The sequence below is a fragment of the Ipomoea nil genome, unplaced genomic scaffold (genome assembly GCF_001879475.1).
Source record: "Ipomoea nil cultivar Tokyo-kokei standard unplaced genomic scaffold, Asagao_1.1 scaffold1993, whole genome shotgun sequence".
NCBI classification, from domain to species: domain Eukaryota; kingdom Viridiplantae; phylum Streptophyta; class Magnoliopsida; order Solanales; family Convolvulaceae; genus Ipomoea; species Ipomoea nil.
The window spans coordinates 3,083,594-3,106,629 of NW_017618421.1; the positions used below are offsets into that span (position 1 = coordinate 3,083,594).

The 23,036-nt window shown below is 38.7% G+C and overlaps 1 long non-coding RNA gene across 1 annotated transcript; it reads right to left on the minus strand.

The window, feature by feature from the left end:
• Nucleotides 1-481: 481 nt before the first annotated feature.
• On the minus strand, nt 482-20,748 carry LOC109147407. Its single transcript, XR_002048649.1, has 3 exons — nt 20,735-20,748; nt 770-775; nt 482-559 (listed from the first exon to the last, which is right to left on the minus strand). It is a non-coding gene; the product is annotated as an uncharacterized LOC109147407 (long non-coding RNA).
• Between the last annotated feature and the right edge of the window lie 2,288 nt (nt 20,749-23,036).

Genomic DNA, 23,036 nt, shown 5'->3' on the forward strand with positions numbered 1-23,036 from the left:
AATAATAATAATAATAATAATAATAATAATAATAATAATAATAATAATAATAATAATAATAATAATAATAATAATAATAGTAATATGGAAAAGGGAATGCAGTGGGAGGGTATCTACACGCCAAAGGAAGTGGAGGCCCTCAGTATTCGGGAAGTGTTTAGTTGAATGAAAGGATTATGTCTTGGTCATCTTGATGTTGAAACCGATACTCAGCAAGATTATTATTCTTTTAAAAACTACCTCTTTTGTGTTATAAATGTCTTCAAAACATTAAGATTTAACATTAAATTGGTAGGGCTTCCAAGTCCTTTCTTCGAATAATGGTGACCTGCAAGACGAATTCTTGCCCCAATGAAGAAGGCATAAACTCACAGATGCACATGTCATTTTGTTGAACAAGGTTCCATTTACATAACCTTCGCCATCCTCCATACAACCATGTTTGCCCATCATTCCATGTCTTTATATATGTGTTCCCTTTTTTACCTTTCTTATCACACATGATCACATTTGCAGGCAATTCAATATTGTGATCCCTAATCACTTCAATCGGTATATACTGCAAATTAAATTAAAATTACGTAATTGAGATCGAAACAAGATCGACATGCCAACAAAATAAATGCACAAACCACGCACCTTGAGCACACAAACAAAGCACCATAAGAACACAAACCATGCACGTAATATTTTAAAATTACTCGCCTTACGTTTCAACAAAAATGCACTAAAATCATTCACACACACCTTATGTAGTAAAACCACACACCTAAAACTTTAGACAGACGTACCTTAAGTTTCTACAATTGACGCACCTTAAGAAGGCAAACAACACATCTTAAGATGAAAAAATTGAAACTGAAAAAAATTAAACTCAAAATTCGAAACACCCACTCTTAAAAATTAAATTTCCCAAGAATAATTTATCTGAATTTCTAAATGATATCGAACCTATTTCTGGTAACGTATATTCTAATGAGAGCAATTTTACTCAATAAAAAAACAAATTCACGCGATAATTCTCGCTTCAATTGAGTTAGTATAATTGATTTTAGATCAGAATTCCTTCTTCTCGCTTCAATTGAGTAAGAATAATTGATTTTGATTTCTAAATGTTACCGAGCCAATTTATCATAACGGATATTGTAGATTATAGTAATCTCATTCAATAAAAAGTAAATTCACTTGATTTTGGATAAAAGTAAAAGCAAAGTAATAATTATACAGTTGACAAATGTTGAACAATAATTATATAGTGATTAGATCTGTTAGTGTTTTAATTGCTCAAAAACCCCAACATATAATTGGCAATATTATTATGGCAAACTAAGATAGGGTTAGCTTGGGTCTGTTTGTTCTACAGAAGACTGATTGATCAGATTCAACAACAAAAGGACTGACACTGAAGATCTATTTTACGAAGATGTTTCGTCATTGCAGAACTCGGTTTAAAAAGTCTGTTTTGGGAGAAGATCAGTGTATCTGCTTTGGAAAGGTATGGACCGGATCTTTAAGATTACATTCTTCTTATATCGTCCTACCATCTACAATCAGAGATATGTATGGAGAGTGTTCTTATATTGGAACTATAAGTACTCTTATTCGATCGAGAATTAGGGTTACGCTTTTGAGATGAAAGAAACACTCAGACATATACTTAGAGATTACATCTCTGATTTTCATGACTCTTCTCAAGACAATTTTTCTTGTTTATTATGATGAAGTACTTGAGAATAAATATCGTTGCTTAAACGAAAAGGACACTAAGATCACACAGTTGTGGGAACAACGTCGGACTGCGTCATTGAAGTGGACTGCATCAGAGTTAGCTCTCCAAGTGAAGGGATTTCATTGGACTTCTGTATGCACGGCTCTCCACCTTCAACAATCCACTAAGTCAGTGTAAACTGGGTACTTACCTTGTGTGCGGCACTTGGGTGAGATTACTATTCTCTACCTTTGTACATTTGATGAACTGTTTGTGGATTGGACGCCGATGTGATCGTCCCCCAGTTGTAGACACACACTGTATCGAACTGGGTAAACATCTTGTGTATTGTTCCTTTCACTGTCTTCCTCAGTTTTATCTTTCCGCAAGTTAATTAGTGTTTCAGCTATCTAACTAATATCCTCGCTGAATCCGTCAGACTAATCCGTCAGTCTTTTAATTAATATCATTAATCTGAGAGATTGCAAAATTTCATGTGGTATCAGAGCTTTTAATGGTCTACATAGTGACTTGATCCGTACGGGAAGTTGTTTTTGCATTGCTCTCTTTGTTTTGGAAATATCTCTGGTTGTCGGTTGGCAGTCTGCCTGCTTGTGTGATTTTGGCTGGTTGTTTTTATTCAGGATGGATGCAAGTATGAAACCACCAGAATTGGATGGTCACAACTATTCATTAAGGAAGGCTCGTATGGAGATCTATCTCTAGGCACAAGGTACCAGGGTTTATCGTACTGTTCTTTCTGGGTGGAGCCATCCAACTATTTAGAACCCTGATGGAACCACTACGGCAAAACCTATGGAGACGTGGACAGAAAATGAGATGGCGGCCTCTGACCTGAACAACAAAGCACTGAACTCTATTGTAGGATCGTTTCATGAATCGGTGTTTACCTTATTCACTGGAGTAAAGGAAGCAAAACGAGTATGGGAAATTCTTGAAACTAGGTATGAGGGTACAAGTGATGTGAAGCAATCAAAGCTTCAAATGGTTCTGTCTGAGTTTGAAGCACTTAGAATGAACGAAGAGGAAACAATCTCAGTCTTTCACAGTCGTGTTCAGAATCTAATGAACAGAGCCTCAATACTCGGCGAACCATTCACTGATGAAAGAGTAGTCAAAAGATCCTTCGATCTTTGCCAAAGCGATTCCGAATGAAAGTAACCGCAATTCAGGAACACACATGCTGGGAAAAGAAGAGTGTTGGTGAGCTTATGGGAAGCTTACACACATATGAACTTGAAGTGCTGGCTAATGATGACCTTGCTGCCAACAGAAAAGGCAAATCAGTGGCTTTTGTTGCTGATACTGATCTGGAGTCAGACACTGATGATATAGATGATGAAGCCTTGGCTCTTCTGACCAAGAACTTTAAGAAGATCTTGAAAGGATTTAATAGAAGGAGTCAAGGACAATCTAACAAGACTCAATATAAAGGCAGTAATTCCTCATATCAGAAAACAGGCACACCCTCTTTCACACAGAACAATCAGGCTCAAACTGGTCGACCAAGACAACCCCGAAGCAGTTCGACTGACACAGGCAGGTCCCTCAACCGGTTAGTACAGTGTCGAGCGTGTGAAGGATTTGGACACATACAGGCTGAATGTGCAACGTATCTCAAAAGGAAGAAGGTGATGTCTGTGGCTACTCTAAGTGATGATGAGGAAGAAGCATCTAATGGTTAGTCAGATGAAAACGTGGGAAATGAATCTGATGAAGAGTCTTATATTTCGACAGATGACTTTGAAGAGAGGCAAACCCAACTAGAGATGGAATTTGCTAAACTTGTTGCAAGCTGGGAGCAACTGGTGAAAGTTAATAAAAATCTGAATGATGAGCTAAAACAACGAGATGATATTCTGAAGAAACTGAACACAGAACTTGTTACAAAAGAAGATCTTATAACTCAGATAAGATCTCGAGAAGGAAAACTGATAAAAGAGTTGGAGGATCTGAAGAAGAACATAAAGATGATGGACACTACATCAACTCTAGACAAAATTCTGGACTCTGTACGAAATCCAAATGACAAAAAGGGTCTAGGTTATAACCGAGGAGAATCTTCGAAAAATATTCCTGTGTTCGTCAAAGAAGCTACATCAACTGACACATCAGCTCGCAGGTATGAAACAGGACAGTCATCCAAGTATGTCCATATAAAGGAAAAAGGGAAGACACATGCAGAAACTGACTTTGGCAGAGTGGCGTCTCAATCTCAGTACTCAAAGTTCAAAGCTAAATTTGCTAAAATCAGACAATATATACCCATTTGTCACTACTGCATATCAAAAGGTCACACTCGACCTGAGTGTTACTTCTTTTACAGAGACCAAAGGAAGGAAAAATATCAGAACAAAACTATTACACCTTTCACAAGACAAGTCTGGGTCAGGAAGTCAGAAGTAATATGTTATCCCACTATAGTTCTGGCTGCATCTACAACTGAAGCAAGATGATATTTCGACAGTGGGTGTTCCAGACATATGACAGGCAATGTCAAGTGTCTTATGGCTGTTCAACCGAGCAGTGGATCAGTTACATATGGAGACGGACAAAAAGGGAAAATAGTTGGCAAAGGTACTCTAAATGTTCCAGGCTTACCTCATCTAGAAGAAGTTGTATTAGTCAGTGGTCTGAAGGCGAATCTTATTAGCATCAGTCAGTTGTGCGATCAAACCTGGAATGTGTGCTTCAATCGTAACTGTTGCAGAGTCAGGAATAAAGCAGATCAACTGGTAATGGAAGGAACACGTTCTTCTGACAACTGCTATGTGCTGACTAATGAAAATACGTGTCACCTATCAAAATCAGATGAATCAAAACTCTGGCATAGACGATTGGGTCACATAAACTACAGAGACATGGACAAAATGATCAAATTGGATGCTGTGAGAGGGATGCCTAAGATCAAAATAGAACAAGAAGGGGTTTCTGGTGCATGTGCCCTAGGGAAACAAATAAGAACTCCTCACAAAGTAGTAAAAGTTATTACTATAGAGAGATGTCTAGAACTGGTTTATATAGACCTTATGGGACCAACACAGACTGAAAGCATTGGTGGAAAGAAATACATATTTGTGTGTGTAGATGACTTCTCTCGGTTCAGCTAGGTATATTTCCTAAGAGAAAAATCTGAAGCCTTCAATGCCTTTAGAACCTTGTGCATAAGGGTTCAAAGAGAAAAGAATGAGCCTATAATAAAAATTAAGAGACTAAGAAGTGATCATGGTAAAGAGTTTGAAAACTCTTTATATTCAGATTTATGCTCTGAGAATGGTATAGCCCATGAATTCTCAGCCCCCAGAACAGCTCAACAGAATGGTGTGGTGGAAAGAAAGAATCGAACCTTGCAGGAAATGGCTAGAGTTATGTTACATGCATCCCATCTACCACAACGTTTCTGGGCTGAGGCAGTTCACACTGCATGTCATACAGTGAATAGAGTTTATCTGAGACCAGGTAAGTCCAAAACGCCATATGAGATCTGGAAGGAGAAGAAGTCGAACTTGAAGTATTTTCATGTGTCTGGGACAAAGTGTTACGTGCTGATCGATATGGAACAAAGGGGGAAGTTTGAACCTAAGAGTGATGAGGGCATCTTCCTGGGGTACTCTCCAAACAGTCGAGCCTATCGAGTCTATAACAAGAGAACTCAATCTATAATGGAATCAGTAAATGTTGTTATAGATGACTACCCTGACGAATCTGCAGAAGCATCAGTGACTGAACCAGAGACAGAATCTCCTCTGAGTGAGTTAGACACAGCAGAGGACACCAAATCTAAAACTCAAGATTCAGATGATGAAGATCAACACGGTTCAGGACAAGAGACGTCTATTGTCAATAATGTGGGGAAGAACAAGCCCACCAGAACTCAGAAAAATCACCTTTCCGACAACATTATTGGCGATCCAACGGATGGGATAAATACCAGAAGCCGAATGAGAAACAATCTGATTGAAATATCCGGATCAGCCTGCTATACCTCAAAAATAGAACCAAAGAATGTAAAAGAAGCGTTACAAGATGATCTGTGGATCAAGGCAATACAGGAGGAACTGCACAAGTTTGACCGGAATCATGTCTGGGATTTGGTTCCAAGACCTGATCGTGTCAACGTCATCGGAACAAAGTGGATCTTCAAAAATAAAACTGATGAAGCTAGAAATATTGCAAGGAACAAAGCTCGATTAGTTGCTCAAGGATATACTCAGATAGAGGGAATTGACTATGATGAGACGTTTGCTCCTGTGGCATGGCTAGAGTCAATCAGAATTTTGTTGGCGGTGGCATGTATTATGGGATTCACATTGTTTTATATGGATGTTAAGACAGCGTTTTTGAATGGGTATCTGCATGTGGATATTTATGTGGCTCAACCGAAAGGATTTGAAGATCCAGATCATCCATCTCATGTCTACAATCTCAGAAAAGCCCTCTATGGTCTCAAGCAAGCCCCAAGGGCATGGTACGAACATCTGACACAGAATCAGTTACATCATCGGTATAGGCGAGGAAATGTTGACAAAACTCTATTCGTAAAAACCACTGGGAGTCATGTTACCATTGCTCAGATCTATGTGGATGACATTGTCTTTGGCTCTACTTTACAGAAGTATACTGATGATCTTGTAAAGGTGATGAAGGAAGAATTTGAAATGTCTATGGTTGGCCAACTGACATATTTCCTAGGGCTACAAGTCAAACAAAGCTCAGAAGGGTACTTTATCTCACAAGAAAAATATGCTAAGAATTTGGTCAAGAAATTTGATCTGGATTCATGTAAACCATCAAGGACACCTATTTCTACCTCCACGAAAGTATCAAAAGATGATACTGGTGCATCAGTGGATAACACAGTCTACCGAAGTCTGATAGGGAGTCTGCTGTATCTAACTGCTAGTCGGCCAGACATAATGTTCAGTGTTGGAATATGTGCAAGGTATCAATCTGATCCAAAAGAATCACACCTGATAGCTGCTAAACGGATTTTGAAATATATAAAAGGAACAATTCAATACGGGCTTTAGTACTCCAAAGACAGTGAACTGAGTCTGATTGCATACTGTGATGCTGACTGGGCAGGAAATATTGATGACCGAAAAAGAACTTCTGGAGGATGCTTCTTTGTTGGTAAGAACTTGGTATCATGGTTGAGTAAAAAATAGAATTCAATTTCCTTAAGTACTGCGGAGGCAGAATACATAGCCGCTGGTGGATGCTGTACTCAATTAGTGTGGATGAAACAGATGCTTTTAGACTATGGTCTTACTCAAGGAATTATGACACTCTACTGTGATAATGTTAGTGCAATCAATATCTCGAAGAATCCAGTTCAACATTCCAGAACGAAGCATATTGATATAAGGCATCACTACATCAGAGACTTGGTAGAGTCTAAGGAGATTGAGTTGGAATACATTCAAACAGATAAGTAATTGGCTGACATTCTGACTAAGCCCCTAGATGCAAATCGGTTTGAGATTCTCAGGTCTGCTCTGGGAATCTGCAAGATTGATTAATAAGGCAGTAAGCTATACAGAAGGAGAGTATATGGTATTATGTTTACGGGTCAATTTCTAGCTTTGATTTCCTTTTAAAACTCTCTTCTGTTTTGTTAAGAGAATATCTTAACCTAAATTGCCATAAAGTAATTAGCCTTTTTTCAAAATTCAAATCCTCCTCGCATTCGTTTCTTGCCTAAAAAGGAGGTATACAGTTGTATCAATCACATCGGCTCTGCATGTAATCTGACAAGTTGCATTTATTAGGGTACTTCGCCCTTGGGTCTATATTTGGTTACCGGGTCAAGCATGTAAGGAAGAAGAAGTTCAAAATATCTCTGCTCACCGATTAGGTTCTCTCTGCTCTTCTACCTAGGGTTTCATCCTCCGCTATCTCAAAGTTCATACCAATGGCGGATGCTGTACGTAACATCATCATCAAGCTTGGGAGAAAGATCCATTCACCAGACACAGCCACCAACCATGTAAAAACACTGCTCCAGTTAGCTATGAAGAAGAAGTTGAAGCTTGATCCCCTTCTACGCGATGAAATCATGGTCACCGTGCTATCCGATTATCCAGAGTTTTACGCTAATGATTACACTAGTGAGCTCTTGTTGCTGGCCTCCGAAGCGAGTGATGAGGTTAGTCCAGCATCTATTCCAGAGCCCTCAGATGGAAATCGTGTTGGGGCGTTCCTTCCCTACTTTGCACAAAGGGCTCTTAAGTCAGAAGAGATCTCTCGTCATCGAGCAGCTGCACAACCCCTATACCTACAGGCTGCCGAGGATGAAACCAGACACCGGCTTGAGATTCTCCGTAACAGGTCAAATACTTCTGATTCCCCTATTGAAATCTCTCCTGATAAGCCTGATGATTTAGTCTCTGCTGCTATTCCGTCTGCTGTGCCTACTATTGTAACACCCCCCCCCCCCCCCCAAACAAGGCCCGAATAAAAGTTTAACACCCCCCAAACAAAACCTATATAAAAGCCTTAACACATGCAGATTAAACAACAAAACTAGCACAGCGGAAGATAAAACGAAACTGGATAAAAGAAATCCAACGGGGTGTCACGCCACGTCTACTAAACACGGTAAACGCTACGGCAAACAATCTGCAAGTGTATACATCTATCCCAAAACATCAGTCTAACTACATTGGCGCACAGGCCACAAAAGCAAGGATAAAGGTGCTAAGCTACCAGGCTCTAGACATCGCGCTCGTCTAAACATCACCTGAAAGATACAAAGATAAACATTGGGACGACGCCCGGTCAGCGAATAATGCTGGTAACCCACCAATACCGTTAAGTATCACATATAGATAGATATAAGTCATAAAAACCATTTTCGAAACGGAATACATATATATAAGTCAAAACCAAGATCAACTGTCAACACAAGACTCATCACTCTCAAGGATAACACGGGAATACATCCAAAACCACAAAGGTTAACCACACGCAAGGATAAAGACTCACCCAACGACAACACATGCCAAAACAACACAAGCCTCCGTGACTACACACGTCACGAGAGAAGATCACACAACGCCGGCTTTACAAGCCCTCGCAACATCACCCATCACGAGTTGGTATGCCTTCCATATGCCCTATTCCAACCTTATGGCTACCCCCAACCTTGTACCTTCTTTCCAACCATTACCTCCAGGACCCCTGTACTTCTTAGTCCAACCTTATTCCCCCGGGACCGTCGTCCCCCACCAACGACCACCAACGAAAACCACCAATCACGGTAACACATGCCCGGATAACACATGTTATCCCCCAAAAACGTGGACCCATCACTTTGGCCACAACTCCACAATCACGTCACGGCCACCACGAGGACCGCTGCAATACCTTGGTGACTAGTGTCCCATACCACTAATCGTGCAATCCAGGTAGAGCCACACACGCACCACAACTCAACAAGAGTCAAACAACGGATCACAACGAAGGTATGAAACATACTCAATCAAGGAACGGGTCACAGCCCAACGACAACAACGATGGATAACACAAGTTATCATCAACCAAACGGAAGGTACAAACAACACACACGCTAGCATTAAGACAACAAACTAGCATGCTTATCAACGGGGAAATTGAAGATAGTTCCGAGGAACACACAAGACACCTCTTGGTCCAATGAAACACAATATTGAACACTTAGCACGATTCAAGACACCAAAGTCCTACATGGATACCTACCATATAGTTCTAGACATACGAAACATCAAGAAGACGCTCAAATTGTTCCACAAAAGAACAACGGGAAGCCAAAAGACCAAATACCGAGCCAAACAAATCACGGGGAATAAATCCCGAATGAACACCACCGTGTTCCCCGCGGGTGGACCCACGGGTAGTGCCCCACCCGTTGTCCCGCCTGCGGGAACACATCCCCACAGGCCTATGTACCCGCGGGTAGGCCGGCTGGTGGTGCCCCGCCCGCGGGAACATCCCTGTTCCACAACAAATCCCTTCGGGGATTTCCTTCTCCAAACACAAATTCAAGTCCAAAACATGCCAAATCTCACCAAATACAACAAAATGACTTGAATCATGGAAAATGCCAAGCAATGGCACAAAAGAACCCTAAACACAGGCTCTAGATATGCAATATCACAAGACAAATGCATAAACCCTCACATTTCATAACAAAACACAAGTAGAATCCAAGGAATCACATATAGGTAAGCAAAATAGGTTTTGTAGAGCATGGGTTACCTCTTGAAGACCAAAAGACTTCACTTTACACCACAACAAGCTCTCCACAAGGCTTACTTTCCAAACCCACTTCAAGATTAAACCAAAAGATCATAAAGATCCTACCTTTAAGAAAAAGACAACTAAGATGGAACCAAAAACACAAGATGAACTTAGATCTTACCCTCCTAGATGCCCAAATAGGTGAAAGGTTGAATCTTGGAAGCAAATCTTGGAATCTTGACAAGGGTCTCAACTTGGCTTGGAGAGTAAGCTACACTTCTTTTCTAGAGAGAAGGTAGAACTAATTTCTAAGAATTGTAGGGAATGAAATGAAGAAGTCTTCTAGGTTAGGTTACAATACTAACTCTTGGTGAAAAGACAAGAATACCCGCGTCCGCCACTACATTTGCTTTTCCTTCGTGATACTGAATATCCAATTCATAGTCCTTGATGAGTTCCAACCACCGTTGTTGTCGCATGTTGAGATCCTTTTGGGTGAAGATATATTTGAAACTCTTGTGATCCGTGTAGATCCTGCAACGCACCCCATATAGGTAATGTCTCTAAATCTTCAAAGCAAACACTACGGCGGCCAATTCCAAATCATGTGTAGGGTAGTTCTCTTCGTGAACCTTAAGCTGTCGCGAGGCGTAAGCAATTACTCTTCCATTTTGCATCAAAACACAACCTAGTGCTTTCTTAGACGCGTCACTGTATACCTCAAACCCTTCCGTCCCTGATGGCAAAATTAAAATTGGTGCAGACATGAGCCTCTCTTTCAACTCTCGGAATGCTAATTCACAAGCTTGGTTCCACACGAAAGGTACTTCCTTTCTTAATAACTTAGTCAACGGTTGAGCCACCTTGGCGAAATCCAACACAAACCTTCTATAATAACCCGCCAAACCAAGAAAACTCCTTACTTCTGTCACGGATGTAGGTACAGTCCAATCCTTCACTGCCCGTATCTTATCTGGATCCACAGAAATCCCCCTACTATCAATCACGTGGCCTAGAAACATCACACTGTCTTTCCAAAACTCGCACTTAGAGAACTTGGCCTACAGTTGCTTCTCCCGCAAGATTTGAAGTACCTTCCGAAGGTGCCCAACATGTTCTTCCTTATCTTTCGAATAAACCAAGATATCATCGATGAATACGATCACAAAATCATCGAGGTGGGGTTTGAACACTCTGTTCATCAAGTCCATAAAAACTGCAGGGGCGTTAGTCAACCCAAACGGCATAACTGTAAACTCGTAGTGACCGTACCGAGTCCGAAACGCGGTCTTAGGAATGTCCTTGTCTGCTACCTTAATCTGATGGTACCCCGACCTCAAGTCAACTTTGGAACACACCCTTGCGCCGCGGAGTTGGTCAAACAAGTCATCGATTCTTGGGAGAAGGTATTTGTTCTTGATGGTGACTTGATTCAGTTCCCGGTAGTCGATACACAATCTCATGCTTCCGTCTTTCTTCTTTACAAACAAAACCGGAGCTCCCCATGGCGATGTACTTGGCCGGATGTAACCCTTGTCAAGGAGTTTTTCCAATTGGGTCTTCAGCTCTTGCATTTCTGGCGTAGCCAAATGATACGGGGCTTTAGAGATGGGTGCAGTGGCTGGCATAAGATCCACTGAGAACTCCACTTCTCTAGTAGGAGGCATACCCGGTATTTCCTCGGGAAATACATCAAGGAATTCACGGACTACGGGTATAGTATGGGCTACTTCCCCTTTTGCCTTCAAGTTCTCGACCGACCACAAGTATAAATTATTGCCTTTATCCATATACCTCTTCATCTTTACCATAGACACTAGCTTAATCCCGGGTTCTTCCGTCTTTCCCCGATAAGATATCCTTTTCCCACTGGGTCCTCGAAGTCTTCTAGGTTAGGTTACAATACTAACTCTTGGTGAAAAGTCAAGAATACCCTTACTAAGCTTTAGAAAGTGTAAGGAACAAGGGAACTCCCCTCAAAGCTCAAGGTACAAAACAACTTAAAGATTGACTAGTCAAATACTATTCCATGAGTATTAAAAATCAGGATTTTAGGAATTAATTCCTCAAATGAAATAGGATTAATTACTCAATTAATCCATGGATTGAATGTGGATTTTTGGGGTGTCACAGAAACCAAGAATCATCATATAAGTAAGAAAATAGGTTTTGTAAAGCATGGGTTACCTTTGTAGCCTAACAACTTCCTCTTTTCACCTTTAAAAGCCTTTCCTATAGCTCCTCTTCCACACCAACTTCTTACACATAACAAAACACAACAAAGATCCTAACTTTAGAAAAAGACACCTAAAAGGAGGTTAAAAACACCAAAAAGCTAAGGATCTTACCCTTCCCTATGCTCAAGATGAAGAAAGTAGGAATCTTGGGAGAAAAACTTGCAAGGCTTGGATGCTCAAATTCTAGCTTGGAGATGAAGTTAAACCATTTTAGAGAGAGGCTAGAGCTTTTGTGTCTTTAGGTTAAAGGGTGAATGAAATGAAATGGTCTTGCTAGGTTAGCTTGAATCACAATCCTTAGGTAGAAAGACATTCCTACCCTTACTAATGTAGGAAAGACAAGGGAACAAGGACACAATTCAAGAAGCACAAGGTACAACCCTTTGACTTAAGTGACTAGTTAAAATCTAGTCCTTCGACTATTAAATTTCAGGATTTTTAGAAATAGATTAGCAAGGAGACTTGGATTGATTCTTCAATTAATCCTTGATTAGTGTTTGGATTTACGGGGTGTCACAGAGACCACTTTGAAAAGAAGGATTTAAAAATTGAGCATGTTCCCACTGAGAATCAAATTGCCGACATTCTCACAAAACCGTTGTGTGAATCTCGTTTTGCAACTCTTAGGCATGAAATGGGAATGATCGAAATGAGCTAAGAATTTATAAATTCTTATTTTTGAAATATGTTCGCACAGTGTGTGAAAATTTATTGCTTATGTGACCTACGTGTTTTGGCAATTTATTTTAAGGAATTTATATTTTGTGCAAATTGTGTTATATTTGTGTACGTGTGTTATGTAATAGGTTGCGCACATGTTTTCGTAAAATGTGTTTATGTGCTTAAATGTGTTAATTGTATATTACGAAATTTGCGTACATGTTTTCGTAATTTAATGAAATTTGTGTTACACATGCTTACATATTTGTCACGTTTTTAGCTTAATTAATTTGTGTAATTTAATTGCTATCTTATTTTCTAAGTATGCTTTAATGAGCTTAATTAATTTAAGTTATGTGTTTAAGAATATGCAATTAAGAGGGAATTAATTTTGGTTAGGTTATTATTTAGAAGAGCATATTAAAGGGAAACTTCGCTGGGTTGTTATGAGCATATAAATAAATGAAATTTATTTTGGGAATTTTTTTTATGAACCTGCTTTTCGCCCAAACCTTTCTCATAAAATTGAATCCTCAGAAGTCAAAAAGGAAGTGAGGTTCTAGTCTGTAGAAAAGTTATGCTCATTAATTTGTTTTGGAAATTGGAAGACCTTTTCAGTCTGTTAGGCATATATCTGACAATCAGAAAAATTATCAGCTTTATTGAAATTTGAAATCGATGTGATAATATTTACCTGGAATATATTCATTGCTCTAACAGATTTTTTTTGAGATTTTTTTTCTAATTTACTCCAGGTTGGTGGTTATTTGAAGCACAATTTTTGGTGCCATGTACCCACAAATGGAGTATTTAAATCTGAGCTGACAAATTTAAATCATGTGGAAGGTCGAATTTATCCTCAAAGAGATCAATAGTCTCTCTCCATCCACTAAGGGGCAAGGTTGTAAATTCATAAGGACTTTGTCCTCAATCCTAACGGGTAGAAGGAGTGACATCTGAGCGGGAAGAATCTTCGGTGGATGGACCAAGTTTCAAAGAGAAAGAAAAGAAATGATTATCTCCCTGTCGAGAAGTTTCAATGAACACATGTTCTCTATATTCAGTATCAGTGTAATAAGTGTTCATTCTATTCGAATATGGTAATATATATATATGTGTTGATTAAGTGCGATAATCTCTCTATCATTATGAAACTTTATTTGTCTCGTAATGCTCATCTATGGATGTCTCACAACGAATGAGTCTTTATCTGATTCAAAACAGTCTTTTTATTATCTGGAAATTCACGAGACTGTTAAAAGGATATCTCAAGGAGAAACTTTCATGAAAGATTTGACTAGTTCCTAGGGAAATTGCCCTTGGACGAAAGAACCTCTGTGATGCGTAGTATATTTGCAAACAAATAATTCTCAGAGTACGAGTTATCGATCCACAGGGAAGTGGTTGTATCAAGCACTAGTTACTAACTTATTCATTAGAGCTAATCCTACCAATTACTTAGATGATTGATTGGCATAAAATAAATAAAATAAAACAGAGGTTCAGGATTTTGAAAAAAATTAGAGAGAAGTTGAGATTCATGGGATTCAAGTATTTAATCACCTAGTGCCAATTATCGTTTGCAATATTTAGTTTGGAATTAAGATTTGTGTGGGAATGCAAAGTGGAATCGAATTACTCCCGTAATCTCTATTCCTAGTGAATTTCCACTCCCATGGCTTAAACACCCAATAAGATTAAAGATCAGCATTCAATTATTCCTAATTACTATCATCTCCCGATTGGCAACAATCTAGAATAAACTTCCCCTAATAAGTTCCCCTTTCCCAAGGACCAACCATTAGGTGCAATCGTGTGTGTCCTAATTTATGCCCCAACTCCCATTGGTGACACAAACATGGCTATGAAGCTAGTAACTATGGCCATTAATTACAAGCATCAAACAATATTATCACGATTGCAACACAAGTATTAAACCCAAATAATAATATTTTAAAGAAACTGAGAGCTCAGGCACATAGGTTCATAAACACTTTTACCCAAGAATCTCTAAAGAATTTAGCCAAGCATGACTAAATTATACATAGCAAATATAAATAAAGAATTACAAATCATCAAAAGAGTACAAGAATTAACCAGACGATTTTCCCAAATCTCCCTAGTCTTCTTCTTGCTTTCCAAGACAACTTGTGGCTCTTGATTTCTCTCCTTCTTGTCTCCAAGAATCTCTTAATTCTCGCGGTCCCCCTTCATTAGGGTTGAGGAAGGAGGGATTTTATAGTGGGTACAAAGTTGAGATGAAATAGGAATCTTGTACCAAATTGGACTCAAATTCTAATTCCTATATTTAAATAAAGAAATTGTCGTCTTTAATGATATTTAGAATTTGGAAGATTCCTTGAATTGCTAACTTTTAATATGGAGATATGAGCCTTGAAATCCGCGCAATTGATATTAGGAAAAGAGATCTCGCGCTTGTATTGAATTTTGCCCAGCTGCGCCACTTTAGGCGTCTGTTTTTTTATCCGCGCCACTTTAGGCGTCTGTTTTTATCCCAGAAACAGACGCATATTCGACGCGTCGAGACTTCCTGTGCACGAATTAATTAGCTACTGGAAAATTTCGACGTGTCGAGCCCTTGGCTCGACGCGTCGAGTCCACTGGGCCCCGAACTCATCCAAAATTGCTCCAAACTCATCCTTGAACTCCCATTGGTCATATCTTTGACCTAAAATGGTTCAAAAACACTAACAAACACCGTAAAATATTCAAAACAATTGCGAACCATAATTAAATGATAATAGCAAGGAAAACATGTATTAAATAAGCAAAATTAAAGAACTTAGTTACTGGATGATTCAAAATAACCATAAAAACAAGCACAGATGTGATAACATCACCCCCTCACACTTAAGCTTTTGCTTGTCCTCAAGCAAAACTAAGGAATAAAATCATAAGTCAAAACATACAAATTACTCATGCTCTCTCTTGCACAACCTTTCAAACCACCAACCCACTTGCTACAAAACTACAAGCTTCAAGAATCAAATTAGTTTGGCACATAAGAGACCCATTTCCAAGCCAATAACCAAGTACCAAGAATTTAAAGTATGTGAGGATCAAGTGTGTACAAGTACTCAGTTGAGATTATGCAAGACACGGCTCATGAATGAGATCCCATAGGCTTGCCCTTCATACTCCCCTAGATCAAATCTAAGAATTCATGCTAAGATCAAATAGGACTTTATTAAGCTTGTAATGGGGCTACGGGTGATAGCTAACAAAGAAGTGGTATGGAAAGATTAATCAAAAAGAGAGAATGTCACAATTTATCTAAACTTTTCAAAATTTGGAAGAGATGAGATAATCATAATTCCAAGGAGCAAATTTCTTTTAAGAACTTAGCGACTCTTTGGTAAAGTGGGGATCCAAACTCAAAAACTTTCAATCTTTTTTTTTTTTTTTTTTTCATTTTTTTCTTTGTCTTTGGACTTCTTTTGGATATAGCAAGATAATTTTAATCCAAACTTTCATGACCTCCACACTTGAACATTTGTAACACTAGCTGTTTCTTTTTTTGTAGCACAACTCCATAAAACTCTTCTTACGGAAAAGATGAAGATAAAAGTTTCATTCTCTCAAGGGTGGATGGGAAATATTTGGCCAAGGGCTAAGGGTTATAATAATGGGGTAAATCAAAGAAAAACAATCACAAAGAGGGGATAAGTGCTTAGCACTTATTTGAACAAACAAAAGGCACAATGGAGAAACGAAGGATAAAAAAAAATAAAATAAAATAAAAAAAAAAAAAATATATATATATATATATATATATATATATATATATATATATATATATATATATATATATATATATGTATATATATATATATATAGGGACAGGTTTAAAGGCTATGTCTAAACAAAAATGGCCTAAATCACTTCAAAACATGCAAAACTTAGACATCACTTAGGGAGTAATGAGGCAAGTTCTAACAAAACACCCATGACCGGAATCTCACATAAGCCTTCACTAGCAATGCAAAACACAAGATCAAGAACTAATCCAATTATTAAGTGGTTAACAAAGCTATTGGCAAGGGAATAGATCAAATATGTGTTACACCTCAAATCATCCATCACAAATTGAGATGCAACAAGCACCACTAAAACAAACCACAAACCAACAAGAGAGAATAATTGTAACTGCATGCTAAGACAAGTAACTTATTCACCAAAAATAGCATATGAGTCATCCAAGCAAAAGCAAAAATTTTAAAAATTTAGAAATATCCCCAAATTAATGATTCCTCCCCCTCACACTTAAAACTTTGCATCGTCCCTGATGCAAAATAAAAGAAAAGGAGAATAAGAGAAAAGAGAAAACTAAGAAGCAATAAAATAATCACGAACTAGAAAATAATAAAACTAAATAAGTCGAAATTAGAAAGCAATAAATAAATAAGGAAAGTAATAAAAGATAACATGGGGTGCCTCCCATGAAGCGCTAAATTTAACGTCGTTAGCTCGACGTTACCTCTCTAGCCATCAGGTGATTGGAGAAGAAAAATCCCCTTCTTTCCATCAACTTTCTCTTCCAAGTATTTCTTCAAGTGGTGTCCATTTATAAACTCTCTTAAGCTCGAACCCTTCACGTCATCATGTAAGGAACCACATTTGCCCGAATCAAGAATTATGCCTCCATTCTCTTTTCCTTCTTTTTCAACACTCTTTTGTTCAACAAGTAATGAGAGTCTCGGATCATTCACATGAACCAGCAAGTATTGGGAGTCATTGGATATATAGATAGGCAAATGTGTGCCATTATCCTTAAGAACTCCAATGCCTCCCAAATTCAAAATTTCTCTGAAGTTCTCTCCAAGGGAAGTGTTCTCCATTTCAATGCATTTATCAAGTATTTCTTCATCTTCCTTTCTAAGATCCTCATCATCCTTTTTATTTCTCTCAACTTCATGACCTTCATTTGGCAAGAGCAACTCTTCTAGAACCTCTCCATTAAATGAATCTTGAAGTGGCTCTTGAATTGTCAAATCTTGCTGTCGAGCCATCATGTGATCGAGTCGAGCATCCATGCGATCAAGTTGAGCATTCATGTGATCTTGTAACTCCAGATATTTTGAGCACAATTGCATTAACTTGGTCTCTTTGGACTTCATCTCAATTATTTGGTCAAGTGATTGACAATCTTGTTGAAACTCTTGGTACGGCAACTCTTGAGCTCGCCCTTGATACTTGTAATTAGGATCCATGATAAAGCAATTTTCCGCCTCATGAGATCCACCACATATCATGCACCGTGAGGGTTGTGGAGTAGGTGGTGTGCATATTTGATAAGTAGCTTGACTCTTGTTGGCACAAAATCCTTGAGTAGATTGTTGAGGGATATGGTTGGTGGGGTTGAGCATGTAACAATTTTCCACAAAGTGATTCCCACCACAAAATGAGCACCATTGGGGTTGTGATGTTTGATATGAATTTTCTTGATAATATCCTTGACTAGAGTTGGCAAAATTTGAGAAAGGGAATTGTTGTTCCATTCCTCCATATTCTCGATTCATATTCCAACTCATCTCATAACCTTGAGAAGGAGGGTAAAACGGTGGCATGGTTCCTTGGAATGCATATCTATCCATAAACTAAATCACACTCAAAACAATGAACTTGTTATGGGTTAGCAAAATAAAATAAAATAAAAAAAATAAAAAATGGACTAGTCTCCTAGAATAAAGATTTCACTAATCTTAATACTAGAAGCACCACCTCCCCGGCAACGGCGCCAGTTTGATGCGTAGTATATTTGCAAACAAATAATTCTCGGAGTACGAGTTATCGATCCACAGGGAAGTGGTTGTATCAAGCACTAGTTACTAACTTATTCATTAGAGCTAATCCTAACAATTACTTGGATGATTGATTGGCATAAAATAAATAAAATAAAACAGAGGTTCAGGATTTTGAAAACAATTAGAGAGAAGTTGAGATTCATGGGATTCAAGTATTTAATCACCTAGTACTAATTATCGTTTGCAATATTTAGTTTGGAATTAAGATTTGTGTGGGAATGCAAAGTGGAATCGAATTACTCCCGTAATCTCTATTCCTAGTGAATTTCCACTCCCATGGCTTAAACACCCAATAAGATTAAAGATCAGCATTCAATTAATCGTAATTACTACCATCTCCCGATTGGCAACAATCTAGAATAAACTTCTCCTAATAAGTTCCCCTTTCCCAAGGACCAACCATTAGGTGCAATTGTGTGTGCCCTAATTTATGCCCCAACTCCCATTGGTGACACAAACATGGCTATGAAGCTAGTAACTATGGCCATTAATTACAAGCATCAAACAATATTATCACGATTGCAACACAAGTATTAAACCCAAATAATAATATTTTAAAGAAACTGAGAGCTCAGGCACATAGGTTCATAAACAATTTTACCCAAGAATCTCTAAAGAATTTAGCCAAGCATGACTAAATTATACATAGCAAATATAAATAAAGAATTACAAATCATCAAAAGAGTACAAGAATTAACCAGACGATTTTCCCAAATCTCCCTAGTCTTCTTCTTGCTTTCCAAGACAACTTGTGGCTCTTGATTTTTCTCCTTCTTGTCTCCAAGAATCTCTGAATTCTCGCGGTCCCCCCCTATTAGGGTTGAGGAAGGAGGGATTTTATAGTGGGTACAAAGTTGAGATGAAATAGGAATCTTGTACCAAATTGGACTCAAATTCTAATTCCTATATTTAAATAAGGAAATTGTCGTCCTTAATGATATTTAGAATTTGGAAGATTCCTTGAATTGCTAACTTTTAATATGGAGATATGAGCCTTGAAATCCGCGCAATTGATATTAGGAAAAGAGATCTCGCGCTTGTATTGAATTTTGCCCAGCTGCGCCACTTTAGGCGTCTGTTTTTTTATCCGCGCCACTTTAGGCGTCTGTTTTTATCCCAGAAACAGACGCATATTCGACGCGTCGAGAATTTTCTCGACACGTCGAGACTTCCTGTGCGCGAATTAATTAGCTACTGGAAAATTTCGACGTGTCGAGCCCTTGGCTCGACGCGTCGAGTCCACTGGGCCCCGAACTCATCCAAAATTTCTCCAAACTCATCCTTGAACTCCCCTTGGTCATATCTTTGACCTAAAATGGTTCAAAAACACTAACAAACACCGTAAAATATTCAAAAAAAGTGCAAACCATAATTAAATGATAATAGCAAGGAAAACATGTATTAAATAAGCAAAATTAAAGAACTTAGTTACTGGATGATTCAAAATAACCATAAAAACAAGCACAGATGTGATAACATCACTCTGCTATAAGGCTAATAAAGTGACATTGAAAATGTCAATTTGAGTCAACAAAGGCAATTAATATGACACGGAAATCTTTGAGTAATTGAAAAGATATAGAACGGTCATTCAATCTCCTGTAACACCTGTGATCTTCATATTTTGCTATAAAAGGAGAAGTTATCTCAAATGAAAATCATCCCATCTCATTCTAAAACGGTCAATCACCATGCCTCCAAGAAAGCCTTTCACCAGAGATGCTGCCAAGTGACAAAAAGAAACTGCACGTAAGATACGTGAAGAACAGGGTGATCTTTACCCAGGTAACAATATAGGAGCACCATTAGAGGTTTCATCTGATGGTGAACCGTTCCCACACAACGAAGGGTTCCTGGTTGATGATTCAAATTAAATAACTCATCTCTAGTTGTAAATCCAAATGCGGGACCTTCTCCAGTCATCAAGAAGAAAGGAAAGTCAAAAGTGTTTCCATCAGAGGAAGATTGGAATAACCCGTATTTTGACAGAGACTATCTCATGTTTCTCAATACCTATGATGGAGAAACTGAGCCAGATGATGAAACTGAAGAAGAACCAGAACCCAACTCTTCGACTGACTCCACCCTCTCAAATCTTACGGACTGGTTTACCCGACAGATCTTCAAGGAATTCAAGAAAAAGGGGGAAACCAGCTTCAGCTCGAAAGGAAAGGGAAAGAAGTAAGTTTCAGCTGATGTCTAGAAGTCTGATGGAGCAGTCTTAGTAAAGATCATTATGTGATCTTTCATGTTATCTATAAATGTTAAGTGGGTTGTCTTGTAATATGGATGTTTCGTGTTTCTATCTATTAAATAAACGTTTTCGTATTGCTGGAATCAGTACTATAATTCTCACTGAAACTTCATCTGGATCTTGAACACGAGAAGTTTAATCAACACTCTCCACGAAACATTATTTGGTTTGTGGGAACTCATAAATTCTTATTCGATTAAATCAATTATGGATTCTTTCCATAACTTACATATTGGAAAGGTCTACAATCCAACCGTACGATGAGAAAGTGGAGGAGGATCGTGTGACCGAGAAAATAGGTCCACTACCCCATGATAATGCATGCCGCGTCAGTTGAGAGGACATGCATTAAATGTCCATACCCCCATACTCGAGTATCTTCTCTCTCCACATTAAATGCGGAATGATTCTCCTTGATTTGCTATTTGCCTTATCAGAATAATTTCTACAGTGTTTTAACTCTTTTGTGAATAGTAATAAAAAATACCAGGGTCATATACAGTTTTCTACCCACGCCTCCTTCATTCAAATTCCGGGTAACCCATATTGCTTACCCGATCCTGAACCAACCCACTCACTATTTAACCTAAAACCCCACTCACCATCCCTTTCCTTCTCAGATACGTTTTCTCATCTTCGTCATCTTCCCTAAGCAAACAAAACTCTCTCAAATTTTCTCTGCCTTCCATTAACATCAAAATGGAAAAGAAACCACGATCAAAATCTTCCACCAAGAAGGCCAAGGGTACTACCACGGAAGAGTTGCTTCCTTACCCCATTACTGATGAGAAGTTTATTCAAGCACGGATGCAGTTCATTGCTTGCGGCTTCATGTGGAATGCCCATGGGTTTTGTCAATATGTTATTGATAAAAAGTTTGGTGAAAAGGCCATCACCTTGCTCAAAGATAGAGGACTCTACAACTTCGTCACCCACACCTACAAGTTCTTCTTCGCTCGTGATGTGGCTCAATTCTACCTTAATGCTAAGATTTCCTCCGATGCTATAACCATCCACTATGTGGTGAATGACAAGGAAATCTCTGTGACAAGTGTAGATATTCAAATGGGCATTTGATTTTCCAAAAAGAGATGATTCCTATCACTCAGATTTCTCTCAGCATACCTTCGATCATCAAGCCTTCTATGACAGCATTCGAAATGCCCAATCTTCTGCAGAAATCGAATGGCCATTGAAGAAGAAATGTTTCAAACTTGATTATGAATTCAATGTGGACATCTTCAACAAAATTGTGGAGCACAAGACATCTGGGACGGATGATGTCTCAAGGGACAAATTGAAAATGCTCCATGCATTTCTGAATAGGTTCAAGATTGACTGGTCGAAAGTTGTCTTCGACTTTCTTAGGATAAATGTGGCCATTGGCAAAACAAAGCACGGAGACTTATCGCGAAAGATCAATTTTGGCTTTATGATCGGACGCCTTCTAAACTACAAGAAAGTTACTCTTAAAGAAGGAACCCCACCTGGCCCGAAAGTGTATCATATGAATTCCAAGCCGCTTGGTTGTGACAAACAAAGAGCAGTGGAGATGCGCGTGATTGTTTCTAGTCCAATCAAACCCGAAAAGAAGTCCAAAAGGAAGAAGATCTCCGATACTGACCAACCCACGAAGAAGAGGCAAAAACGAGAGAAAAGGGAGAAGTTAACCACTAATGAAGTCTCGGTACCAGTTCCATCCTCAACCAATCTCTCTGCTCCACCTGACTTGGAAGAAAGTGGGCAACCAAGAGAACTAGCATTGGTTACTGCAGCTTCTGATCCAACCCCGGCTGCTCTTCAAGATGTATCGAAAGATAAAACAGGGAAGAAAGCTCTCGCCAAGCGAAAAGCAATACAGACACCTTCACCGAAAGCTCAACATATTAGAAGTTCTTCATCTGAAGCAACTCAAATTGAAAAATCATCAGAAGACGAAAGTTCAGATCTGAGTCGAGTTGCTCAAACAAATGAAAGATACAGGCCAACGAACGAAAAAGCACAACAAGTACTACTCCGACTTGCTCTATGACCCACTGTCTCCAGAACTTTGAAGTCGAAAGAAAAATCAGATTCTCTACCGCATGATGCCTAGGGGGAAGGCAAAACGA